This window comes from Lates calcarifer, unplaced genomic scaffold (genome assembly GCF_001640805.2).
Source record: "Lates calcarifer isolate ASB-BC8 unplaced genomic scaffold, TLL_Latcal_v3 _unitig_622_quiver_1159, whole genome shotgun sequence".
In the NCBI taxonomy this organism is placed as follows: domain Eukaryota; kingdom Metazoa; phylum Chordata; class Actinopteri; family Centropomidae; genus Lates; species Lates calcarifer.
In genome coordinates, this window is record NW_026117852.1 from 2,972 (window position 1) to 16,827 (window position 13,856).

Here is a 13,856-nt window from a genome sequence, read left to right on the forward strand (position 1 = left end):
ATTGTTATATGTCTGCCAAAGCAAACAGGTAATGAAAAGTACAAGAGCTGCTCTCAAATTGCATTTACATGAAAATAGAATATCTGACTTTCAAGTTATTTTAAAACAAAGTTCATGGTAGCTTACACGGAGAGAGAATATGCGGCATGTAATATTCTTTCTTTTGTGGAAAAGAGCAGACTTCACAGAAATGATTTGTGAGCACAGCTTGCACGTAAATCGTGAATGGTGGATGACTGTCACTCAGAGCTTGCAGATAAGTTTGTGAGTCCTCTCGCACACTCACACACTGGTGTTATGGTATTTGTTTTGATAAGTGAAGCATGAAAAAGTGAGACAAGCTGATCTTATATTGTAAATCCCAGATCTATCAATCTAACACTGTGCTTCTGCCCTGTTTTAGAGGGGCCGTTTTTTGACCTACCTCAGTTGCAGGTGAGATAGGTATCCTGCACTCATCATGAAAGCTGTAGTAGCAGTTGTTAGGAGCAATTGATTTGAAGCAGGTATAACTGTTACTTTTCAGAGCAACAATGGGTCAAATAACAATATGAAAACAGTGTGAAAATGTGAAAGAGCTCCTTCGTAGTGATGAGCTTTACTGTTTTGTTTTTAGTGAGAAAAAAAAAAAAAAACGTCTACAAACCCACTATATGCTACCTGTGATTCAGGCACCAAACACCTGACAGAAACAGTATACAACCAGCTCATAACTATATTGGAGCATTTAGCAGCTACGGAGATCAAAATCAGAGCCAAAAGAGAATTGTCAAATGAACAATCATGTTGTTTTGTAGCTGCTAGATGTGTAAATAAGCAACTGTTTGCTACCATGTTTGACATATCAACTTAAAAGGTGATATGTCAGTGTTGTGTTCACAACTTGTTGCTGTGATCCTCAAGAGACCAAGAATCTGTTTATCATGTCAGTCACAAACATATTCTGACTCTTTCCAGGACGATGACATTGTCACATACAAAGCTTTGAATGACTCAGTTGTCTCACAAAAAACAACTGCCAAAGACCACAACACCATATGCTGTAAAACTGGAGATGTAAACGGGGGTTTAGAGGATAGATTTCTGCTTCTGTGCCAAACGTTGCCTATGATACACCCAAGAGAATAATATTAGTTATGTCGTTCACACCCAGAGCCAAAAGACATTTTGTCCAAGTTTGAGGCTCCCCAGCACCTCTAAGTGTTCACCCCCCACACATTAATAATCTGAATACAGATGACACACATGCTTAAAACACATCATGCACTTATTAGATATGTAGAGCCAACACTCATGTACACACACAGAGGCTTAAATACCTACACAGGCCCACACACATTTCTCATATCGGTAAGCTTTTCTATATTCAGAATCCAAGTAATTACATGAGATAACACTGAGTTTTTAAAGGAATCCAGGCACTTTATTTCCAAGCTTTTATTGCTCTATAACCTGTGCGAAAAAGGTAAGTTTCATCGCTCCAGCTCCAAAAGAACAACAATGATTACAGTGCCAAGTGGAATAAAATCTAATAGCACCCAATAACCAGAGTATCTCTGAAAATAACTTTTAACAGTGCCAGGTAACACACCTCTCCTCCGTAGCTTAGCTGGAGTGAACATGGATTTAGGCCTCAGTTACTGTTATCCATGAATGTTTGCCTTTCCATGCTTACCTGTAATTAATTATTATGAGAAAGAAAGCTCTCAGGTCAACTGAGCCAGTGGGGGGAAATATGAAGGATCAGGTAAAGGCACGGGAGGGAAAGGGCAAAAGGTTTAATGTAAACAGGACCTATATAAACACAAACTCTTCTTTATATGATGTTGTGTGGGCAGGAACTCATAAATACAGATTGTTTTCTGCCATTTAGGAGGGCAAATTTAATGTTGTGCTGTGTAACAAGCCACATCTTTATCCTGTTAAACTTTATTAATTTGGCTTCAGCTTTCATCCAGACTTTATAGGCCTTCAAAATGCCTGAATCCCAGAGGTAGGGCTTGTTGAACAGGGCTCACCCACTGTTAGCTGTGTAAACAGCTGTAAACCACACACAGACACACACATGCTGCAGAGGAAAGAAACAGTGAATCCATAGGAACTGAGAAAAGAGATGCTCAAAGTTGGATCTCAAAGGGGCACTGTATAAACACCATGTAATACCATGTGTACTGGCCAAATGCAGAAATTGAACACTGCAAATATTCAGAGGTGAGGGCAAAAAATGTGACATATTATACAAGATGTTTCAGATGACAGGCTGCAAGTTGTAATCAAATTAATGAAAAATACCACAGCTTAATTTGAGTCATTTGTAACTTATTTAGCAGTTTTAATACAAGAATTCAACATTTGGCAACAAGTATGTATAAGATTAAATGTTGATTCTTGACTTTGGAAACAGTAGCTGACAAAACAGTCTCTCCTGTCATACTGTACAGGCTTCCTCAGAGGATGGAGTTTGACATTATATTTAAATTACAAGTGATGGGGGTGCCCCTGTAGCTGAATGGTTGGGGCATGCACTACATGGGCTTAAGCAGCTGGTCCCTGGATCAACTCCCAGTTCAGCCAGACCTTTACTGCGTGTCTTTCCATTGCTCTCTCTCCCTGTTTCCTGTCTAAATAAAGGTGAACCCCCACCCCCACCCCCAAAAAAAGTTTTTAGACGTGTGTGTTTGGTCAGGAGACACTAAAAACATTTAAATTAGGAGCTGGAGAAATAAATATAACTGATAAAAATTCAATGCTAAAAAATATATATGAACATACAATATTTTTTCATGTATTTTATGAGTGTAAAAATGCTGTTGAGGTAGGTATTTATGAATATATAAGTATCATAATTACTTTATGTATAGGGTTAAAATCTGAATTAATATCAGTCCTTTGTTCCTATGGAAGTTCAACCTGTCTCATTCCCTCCCATCAACACCTTCCTAAAACACACACACACAGAAACCGGACATGTTTTGACAGGTGGTCATCGCTGGTTTACACTGTATAATAGCAGCCTACAGAAGTTCCTCTGGGAACGGAAGAGGAGATGGAAAGTGAGCAAGTGCTTGTGTGTGTGTGTGTGTGGATATGTTTGTGTTATGTATAAAACCAAATGACAGACAACCAGAGCAAACACACACGCACACACACAGAAAAAGTAGAGAGAGCCTCCGTCTCCTTCTTGATTGAGCAAGAGGGCTGAACGTTATTTCAGTCACAATGCGTCCAGTTGTCACTGAGCCCCATGACCAAAAAGCCTTTTCATTCCCTTCTCTCTATTTCACAAACCACCAAACCTCACATCTGGTGGACAGATGTCTATCTCTCCTCCACGTCTTGTTTTCTCTATCTTTCTCTCCTTCTTTTTCCTTTAGGCAGGCCTGGTGTTAATCCCACTCTCCTCCACCTGGTCCAGACCACCCACACATCAGGCGGTGCAGCAGCAGCCCACCAGCAGAGAGCATGTGTGTGTGTGTTTATGAGTGAGTGTGTGGCAGTGTGTATTACACAACGTCATGCAGACAAAAGAAGAACTGTACTTGCATTCACACAGAAGCAATAATGAAATGCTGAAACGTGGAATTAAATACACAAGTACAAATTAATAGTGTCCAAAATAGATTTCATTCTGTTTGCATGTCTCTGAAAGCTAATAAACATTCATCAGACTCATGTCGTTTTATAGCTGTACCAAATATCATGGCACTCAACCCAACAATCCCCAGTTTACTAACAGCACAAGCTGATATGTGGAAATATGGACAGAAAACAACGGTGTGCTGTTTTTTGTTCTTTAAGAGAGAAGAAGCACTTGTTCAGGCTGGTGAGTTGAGGCTTTTTCCACTTGAGACAAAAAAATGGGGAAAATTCAATTTTACCATGTTGATTTTTAAATCAGTGTCTACTGGATGGTTAAGATCTTGGCTTGCCTGCAATTTTTTCTGAATTAAAGAGTTAAAGAGAGTCTATTTTCTTTGTGTACATGGCACGGACTGACATTTTTCTACACTGTTACACTTTTATGGATGTAAGTGCTGTGTATCTTGCAGGAGGACTATTGCCAGCTCAAATCATACACCTGATGATGCATCCCAAGGCTAAACAGTATTATCCTTGATTAAGTATAAGCTGTCTCTGTTTTTAAAGTCAACTCATCCTGATTTTAAAAAAAGTGTAATAGCGACTATAAGCATACCATACCATGACAAATACTACTAAAATATCCCATCATAAACTCAGGCAAGCGGATTGGAGGGTTCAGACGTTTAATAAAAAGCCTTTGTCTCCATCTAGTGGTGAAAAAACAAAAGCACCGAAACTATAAAATCTGCACAGTAGACAGTTGCAAGTTGGCCTGCATTTATCTTACCCAGTTGCCTCAAAGCAAATCACACCATACAGAACATTTCCAACATCCAACTACTACAAAGCAAACTTAATAGAATCTAAATATGTTTAAGTGGTGCTGGTTATTTATTCATTTATAGTAGGCCTAATTTCTACTCGGTGTTATTCAGTTTGACCATCAAATGAATCATCTATCCATCACCTGGCTATTTATCTTTGGTCCTTACAATTTTCAGCAAGAGACCAAGACTAAAATTAAATTTAAAATTCCAGTCAAAACTAACTCAATCACTGGCGGAACAAAGACCAGACAATATTTCTAAGCTTTCTAGGGCACCAAACATTTCTATAGGAGGAAAGTTTGCTTTTTCCAACCCTCCGTGATCCTTTAACTCATCACGGCGCGCGCCCTTTACCTATAAGACGGTGACGTCAGACGCCACAAATCGCACACCTGGGAGCACTCAGCAGGCGGTGTCGGTGGCTCCTTGGCCAGGCTGAAATTTAAAAGTCCGGGGGCTTAATAGCAAAACTGCCCTTGTCAAAAAGTTCGGAAAAGCTAAGAGACACCGGGAAGACAGGAGGAGCTCGGAGCCTCACTGAGAAAGGTTGGTAAAGCTTCTAAGTTAGCCGAGGTCACTATCAGCTGTGTCAACACGTGTTTAGTCCGTGAAGTTTGTAATTTATTGTAGCCCGTTTGTTCAGACTAACATGTTTAACCTTACCGCACTGTGGGAACGCAGGCTTTTGCACCATATGATGTATCGTTTTCATTAAATCTGCATATTTAAATATAAGGACACAGAATTTAGCAATGGTCTGAATGGTGTGTGGTCGCTCACAGTCACCGGGTTAACCCACAATGCTGTAAACCCCTACTAGTTATGATCGGATACAATTCCGAAATAGTAAATGCGCTTGATTAATACATTTTGGTCCTTTTGTAACCGCACAAACGCAGCAATGTGAGCAAATTAAGTGACAGGCCTCGCGGCCTCCAGCGCGAGCACCATTTTGATAAGAAGGCTTCTGTGCAAAAGGCCTGACAGGGGGAGAATACTTTGACTGCTTTGTTTGCTTGTTTTATTTATTTTAAGTGAATATAAACTGAGAGTGTGGTGGTTAAGAAATTCAGCCATACTATCCGTATCGCAACTCCAAAACAGTTGTCAAACAATCAAACAAGTGGATGCAGGCCTCTCCGGGTGCTGTACAACATGGAACAGTTGCTGCAGTGTAAACCAGCTGAGGATTTGAGAGTCAATGTCCACTAAGATGACATTTTTTTTAATCAATAACAGAACGATGCCCTCCTGTAAGCTGTGATGAAAAGACACCGGGAGAAACTCGTCCTCTAAAACTCAACAAGAAAAGTAAGTGATGTGATTATTGCGGTCAGGTGTGCTGGTTCCTGTTAGGCCCATTTGTAACGTTTTAATTTGACTGCACCCGGGGACGTACACATTTGAAGCATATATGCCCTTTTATCGCGTTTATCTACATATAATACAGATATACTAAAACAAATTTTATGGTATGAGAATTACCAAACCGTCGAGGCTCGAGACATCTATCAAACTAACCTATTTTTTGTTTGTTTTTTTCCCGCAGGTAGATCTACGAACCAGTAAGACAATTTTTTTCTTTTTTTATTCTGTGTGTTTTTGGCCGCCGCGCCGCGCTCTCACAAACACGCACACATGCACGCACACTGACTTTTACATCCTCCCCTCTCTGTCTCTTTGCTGTGAATTGCTATGTCTTGTCATGGCCGCCGCGTCATGACTGCTTGTTGGTCTGCTTGAAATGTTTTTATGTGTTATATGTGTCATATGTGTCTTTGCTTGGCTGCCGCGCCAAGACTATATTTTAAAAAAAAAAAAAAAAAACATCCGCCGACATAGCCCTAGTCTGCGCATCCAATTTGACCACCATGGCCACCCATTATTCCGCGTGTCCGTAAGCTACAACATGGCCACCTGTGTTTGTCTCTGTCTTTCCATTTCTCTTTGTTTTTCTTCTCTCAGGAACAGATAGCTGATCAACTGTGTGGGGAGGGATGGCCTCCTAACACAATTGGAACATTTAGTGGTCTTGTTGTTTTGGATAGTGAGTTTATTTAGAGGACTGCAGGCTGGTTGGAAGAGGGAGAGAAGTTTGTTTTTTGAACCTAAATGCTCAGTAAGAAAAAGGTTGGCTCTGGTTTGATAAGCTAGTGATGGTGTGACCAGGAAGAGTGAGACATAGGGTCAGAGTTAGACTGATGTGGTGCAGAGACTGAAGGGTCTCCTTCAGGGCTCTGTGATGGCTCCAGACAGGTTTTGTTAGGTTGTTTATTAGTGGCTCTGTGGTGTTGAGTGTGGGACAGGGAAGGTTTTTGTGTACAATGATTTGATGGAGCTGCAGTAGACAATAGTAATGGAGAGTTTTTGTAGTGTGGCATAAACAAAGGTTGTGCTAAAAATCAGGTGTATTGAAGGTGCTTTGTCTTATTGATTTCTGTCTAATAAGCTTGGATCAATATTTGTGAACTAATTTTTCCTTTTTAGGTAAATCTACAATCGGTGAGTCCCATTTTTATATTCTTTAATTCTATGTTGTGTTTTTGGATGGTCGCTGTGCCTTCCTGATTATGTCTCTCTATAGCAGGGCTGAACAATTAATCAAAACATTAGTCAGAAGAATTTTATTTTTAAGTGAAAACAAAACTTAAAAAATAAAAATACTATCTCTAAATAATTCCTCCAGCCCTGCTCTAGATTTATGTTTTGAGTGACTTTTTTTTAGACTGTAATAAAAATCCTCTAGGATTGTCTGTTTCTTTGTGTTAGTACATCATCACAAAACACATTTCCACTGTCATCACAGGTTGTCATTTTCACTATTTTAGAAATAAAATAGATTCTAGAAACCCATGAAATTAGTTTGGAAACAAATTTATCTGAAAGCATGGAAAAACTTATTGATTAGCCTTAAACACACATTGTGAGCAGCCTTAACTTAGAACTGGAGATTATTCATGCAGTTTCAACATCAAACGGTCCAGAGCTTTGTCAGAATCACTGGAACAAAAGTCTGTGCTCTTGTGTGCGACGTGACCATTTGTTCATCCGTCCAATGTGGTTGCGCGTCCGTTGTCCAACATATTTGTTTCCTGGAGGATCTCTGAACAGAATTTTCCTTGAGGATCTTCAACAGGTCTTAGTGGACCTACAATCTTCAAAAGTAAGTGCTGTTTTTTTACTTTGTGCTGGGGTTTTGCTGGGCTGCTGTGCCATAACTAACCAATTTCATTTTCAGCCTTCATCTGGACTTCACTTTACAAAAGAAGAGGATTGCGTCTTTGTTTGTTATTTTTTTTGTTATTTTTGTGCCGCCGTGCAATCTCCAATCTCTATCCCTCACCCTTTTATCTCGGCTGCCAAGCCGATCTACCGATCTATCCCTTTTCCTCGTTCATCCATCCAACATGACTGCCGATCAGTCTAAAAAAAAAAAAAAAAAACAAAAACAAAAAAAAACCCCAAAAAAAGTGAGGATTGCGTCTTTGTTTGTTATTTTTTTTGTTATTTTTGTGCCGCCGTGCAATCTCCAATCTCTATCCCTCACCCTTTTATCTCGGCTGCCAAGCCGATCTCTACCGATCTATCCCTTTCTTCGTTTATCCGTCCAACGTGGCCATCTGCTCGTTACAATTTAGCCACTGTTCGTCCATCCGTCCTTCAAATAATCTAAACATATGATGTTTAGATTATTAGAAAGACGGACAACCTATAAAGTGCCATTTCTTTTACTTGTATTGATACTGCTTTTATATAGATGACTGCATGAATGGGTCTCCTACCCATTCATGCACTCATCTACACAAGCTTTTGAGAGAAATTTTTTTTTTTTTTTCCTTTGGGCCTGTACATGCAGCAAGAAAAAGACTGACTCTCTTTGAGTCAGTTTTTTTCTTTTGATTGTGAGTAGATTTTGTGTACATGATTTGATAGAGCTGCATTAGATGATGGTGATGATAGGAATGGAAAGTTTTTTGTAATGTGGTGCAGATGAAGGTTATCAGCCTGTCAGTTGTGTATTGTAGGTGCCTTGTCATGGCTGCTGTCTTGCAACAAAGCCTTAAGTCTGTCCATCTTTTGTTTGTCCATCTTTTGTCCATGTTTTTGATGGCTGCCATGCTATCACTTGTGGCAGCACCTTTCTGCCTCTGTGTTTGTCAATTTATGTTTGCGTGTCTGTCAACCATGTGCTGTGGTTGTACTTTGCCGCCGTGTGAAGGAAAACCACAGTGCCATGATTGTCTGTTTTGCGTTTTCGCCATTTGTCCATCCAAGATGACTGCCAATCCATTCGTCTACCCGTCTTAGTCTGTAAAATCGGTGTTGTATTTTTCCTGGTGAATCTACAAACAAGTAAGTCCCATGTTTGTTTAATTATGGCTGCCATGCCAGTCCTTTCTTTCCCTGTCTCTCACATGAACACGCACACATGCACACACACTGATCCTTACACTCTCCCTATCCACTGTCTTTTTCCAATTGTTGTGTCTTGGCCGCCGCGCCTCTCAAAAACACGCACACATGCACACACACTGATACTGACACTGTGTGTCTGTCTTTGTCTATGTCTGTCTGTGCCTTGCTTGTGTCAGTTGGTCTTTCTCTTTCTGTGTCTCTCTTTGTTTGTCTGTGTCTGACCTTACTGACAATCAGATGACTTTTATTGTGCTGTCTGTGTCTCTGTGTATAATTTGTCTGTCTCTTCGTCTGTCTGTGTCTGACTGACTGACATTCAGATTAGCTTTATTTGACTGACTGACCGACCAACAATCAAATTAACTTTACTAGACTGTCTGTGCTGCTGTTTTTTTTCTTTTTTAAACTTTTTAGTTGTGTCTGACCAATTGACAAATTAGCTTTATTGTACTCACCAACTGACAAACTGTCAAATTAGCTTTATTAGATTGACCAACTGTTAAGGACTGACAGAAAGGAAACCTAATATTTCTAAAGCAATACAGAATTTGGCAAACATTGGAAAATAATTGGCAATAAATACACAATAATATGCAAATATAAACAATCCTACCAAATGTAATTAAAGGCTTCAAATAACAATTATTTTTAGTTGGACCCAATATACAGGATGGAAACATGGTTCATTAATGTATGGATGGAATGAGCCTAGGAGATGAATATGGCATATGCCATGACTGTTCATTTCCATCTCTGTCCAGTCAGCTTGGATCATCAGAAAAAGTAAGCATTTCTTTTTCTAAGTGCTATGTGAAAGCAATTGGACTTGCTTAAGGTTCTTGAAAACCTTTCATCTGAACAGCTTCAGTTCTGTCCACTTGCCTTTGTATAGCACTTAGAAATACTATGGCCTGGATGACTGAGATTCTTCAAACAAAAGTAAGTACCATTTTTGTTTTTTAAATCCTGTTTTTCAACTTTTCACCATTCCTGTGCTGTTCTGGCCACTCTGGTTCTGTCTTTGTTGGTCCTTGTCGGTCTCTCTCCGTTTCCTGTCTCTATTTGTCTTTCCCTAGCTTTGTTTGTCTCTTTGTCTTTTTCTCCTTTTGTCTGTCTCTGTTTCTCTTTGTGTGTCTGTTTCTGTCTTGATTATGAGTCTGTAGCGTATGACCTAAACTTCAGGCTTACATATGCAGCCTATAAGTATAAAGTCTGGCTCTTTTTTTTTTTTTTTTTTATAATTGGGTTTCCGTTAATGCTGGAGGAAATTCTTTTCATCTAAGATTTGTTTCAGACTGCTTATTAGTTTTTGATACCAGTTTTATGTTTATTGACTTCACATTTAATTGGATTTTAAAATTAAACGCTGGCTTGTCTCATTCTGCCAATTTTAACTCTAACTGGAGACTCAAGCATAACCTTTTGAGTTCAAGTAGGTCTGGAGCTGTAGAGTTTCGTTTCCGTGTTTATTTGCGTGGCGTATTGGGAGGCCTCCCAGCAGGGGAATTTTATCCCTCCCCTGCAATGCGTTATTCGGGTAGGATAGCGACAACATGCACGGCGTCATCAACTGATAGGATATCTTGGGTATTTTCATATGAACATAATTGATTGGTAGATGGGTTACAGTAGCACGTTTGGGTTCTCTTGGAGGGAGTAAACCTGGCAGAAAAAGACAACTCTGATAGAGCTCTAAAGGAGCTACTGGACACCCAATTTGGGTATATTTCTGTAAATTTCAATCTATTGAAAGATTTACACTCTATATTATTTGATCCCTTTTTGGTTGACTAATTTGCATTTCAGCAGGTCTGTCTGCAGGCCCAAGACACAGTGCTGGCAACCTGCTAAGATGATGAAGTGGGATTTGATATGTTTGAACTACATGTTGGGTGGTTGAATAGCATCTGAAACTCTCCCCACACTCTCCAACATTGGCTAAGAGGTATGTGTTTGTCAATCATGTGTAACTTTCCAGAATTGACAATCTGACAGGCATGCTTCATGTTACAATTGGCCAGCTTAGAGTCAATCGGGACAAAACTTAATCCAGTGTCCTGGTCTGTTACACAGGAAATGGCTATCAACCGGTTGTCTAGACAATGTTCTCCCTCAGCTATCAACTCTGTAGCCTCCCTAAAATTCCTCTCTCTGTATTAATCCTTGTTTGGCTGTGCATAAGCAATCCTACTTCACTGTACCCAGATTTCATTTTTCTTTGTGTTGCTTTTCAATGTTCACTGCTGCTTTTGTCACACCTGCAAAGGGAGCTCTTTCTAATTTGGCATTACTGTTTTTACGTGTTTGGTAAGATGTGGTAGTAGACCATTTACCAAGCATACAACTTGAAATGCTTGACCCTGATCTTTTCAAATAGTTCAACAAACATCTTCATACGGACCATAAGTCATGGTCTACACATTTGCTTTCTGGTAAGGTTCTGAGAGACCCTTATTTTTTGGTTACAATCACAATCAATAATGCACTAGGACATCTTTGATACTACAGAGAACAAGGTCAATAGAGTCGACTCATATCACATAAGAAGGCAAGGCTTTTCTCCTTCCCCTTCTTCTCTGAGTGTGAGGAAGTCTGTGCTTTAAGTAGAATTATTGCTAAATTAGACCACTTAGCTGATTCTGTCTTAAAGTTGTACATGTAACTTAAAGGTATTTAAGAAACTGAAAAAACCCTAGCTGGTTGTGCAGTTTCCAAAACCAGAAAAGGATCCATCTGGTTTTGTGAATCAGCTGACCATTTGTATATATATCATGATCTTACTTCATGCCACAACAATAAAAATACTGATAATTTTAGTACTCCAAATTGGCAATATAAGCATTTGAGTGAATCAGGGTATTTCAAGTTGTTGACTTTGTCAATGGTCTACAGCCACATCTTATAAAACATATAAAAACAATGCTGAATTAGGAAATGGCTGCCTTTTGCAGATGTGACAACAGCAGCAGTGAATGTTGGAGAGCTGCACGAAGAGAAAATGAGACCTTGGGAAAGTGCAGTGGCGTTGTTTGATGTGCACTCAAATGAGGCTGTAATGCAGAGGGAGAAACTTTAGGGGGGTGACAGAACTGGGAGCTGAGGAGGAACTTGTTCTAGACAACTGGATGATGGCTGTTTCCTGTGTAACAAACCTTAACACTGGGTTAAGCTTTGTCCTGAAGGACTCACCAAGCTCTCCAGTCATGGCATGAAGTGTGTCTGTGAGATTGTTGATTCTGGCAAGTTACAGATGACTGGCAACACAGACACCTGTTAGCCAGTATTGGAAAGGTGTAGGTGGAAGGAGTTTCAGACGCTGTCTAACCATCCAAAATGTACTTCAGATGTATCATTTCCTGCTTGGTCATTTTAGTATGTTGTCTGCTCTGTTTTGGACCTTCATGCAAATGTGTTGAAATGCAAATTAGTCAAATGAGAGGTGAAATCAAACACTATACAGTAGAGTACAAGGTGTTTTATTATTCAGTTGACAAACCTAGATGAACTGAGCTTTTTCATTGTCTTACTAACAAATGTGTAGTCACTGCACTTGGAGTCAGGATCAAGGTAAAATCAAATTTCCAATGTAGAACCAGCCAACTTGTAATCTTAAATGTTTGGATGTTGGAGTATTTAAAGTGCCAGTTGGTCTGGTGATAACGATGAATGACTCAAAACTTATCTGTCCTACTGTTAGCCTTGTTTCATACTTGTCATGGCATTGTTTCTGGCTAGTGTGAAACTGACAAGCATGGTTCAATGTATTGGCATAGGCAGGGCAGGACTCAATTTGGCCCCAGATGACCCAGGTAGTGGACTTGAGTTTCCTCCAGTATTCTCAATGAGGCCCTGACACCAAAATACCCTCTGCAGTTAAAAGGGTCAGCTGTGTTACTCACCACCCTTGTTCAGTTCTGACAATTCAGTCCTGTCTTAAGGGTCCTGTCAATTTAAATCAGACACCAAATATAAATAACGTTGTTTTTTGTATGAATAGTTGTAGGTTGTCCAAGCCATATGGTGATGGAGTAGTTTCAGCAGTTCCCTGTGGCTCCAGAAAAAATCATTGAGGGATGATGTTATCCAGAGAACAGCTGGGAAGAAGAGGAAGGCCAAGCTGCACCAAACCCTCCTTGATGATGCTGCCCCTGTTCCATGTGATTGATGTCTTCAGGTGTGTTGTTTAAGATATGTTATCCACTTCTTTATAATTGTTTCTTGCTTTATACTAACTGATTGTGTTTTTCTTTGTTTGAGTCAGATGTCCAACCTTCAGGAAGCCTGGAATGTTGGGGCCTGACTTGAGTTCACCAAGCCTTGCACACAGCCTTGACTTCCAGACACCACCCCTGAGTGACTGCTATATGCCACAAGTCTGCAAAGTGGTTTGCCAGCTTTGCACAACTCAGCTACTGATTAAACACAAACTATGGCCATTAATGAACAATGTAAACCTCTGGCAGAATGTTTGTGCTAGGAACACAAGTTTAGTGAGCTACAGACACATCTACCCATGTGCCTTAAAGTCATCAGACTACTCAACGACAGAACCCACCTCCTATCTCCACTGGTTGAGACAACCATATACCTCACATTTAAACTGTCACCACCACAGATGTCATGCAACACACAAACATGGCTATGTGTGTATACATGTGTACATTGGTCATGTACAAATGACCAAGATCTGTTGTATCTATTATTCCTGTCTTTTTTTTTTTTTTTTCTTTGATGTTGACTACATTTCCCCGTGCTGTCAAATTTGATTTTCTTCCCAATGGGAATCAATACAGGTAGAACAGAGCTTTTATTTGTAACCTTGTAATGCCAGAGTGAGATCTTGGGTTCTCTGTGTGCACGTCCTGACAGAATCAGCAACATTTGGAGCAAACTTTTGTCCATTTATTTCCAAATTTGGCAATCACAACCAGGAATGAGCTAGGACATCTCAACACTACAGAGAACAAGGTCAACAGAGTCGACTCGTATTGCATAAGAAGGCAAGGCTTTTCTCCTTCCCCTTCTTCTCTG

At 39.9% G+C, this 13,856-nt stretch overlaps 1 long non-coding RNA gene across 1 annotated transcript; it reads left to right on the forward strand.

The window, feature by feature from the left end:
- The first annotated feature begins 4,848 nt into the window (after positions 1–4,848).
- Positions 4,849–6,260, forward strand: LOC108879320 (uncharacterized). Its single transcript, XR_001960324.2, has 3 exons — positions 4,849–4,955; positions 5,649–5,720; positions 5,959–6,260. It is a non-coding gene; the product is annotated as an uncharacterized LOC108879320 (long non-coding RNA).
- The last annotated feature ends 7,596 nt before the right edge of the window (positions 6,261–13,856 follow it).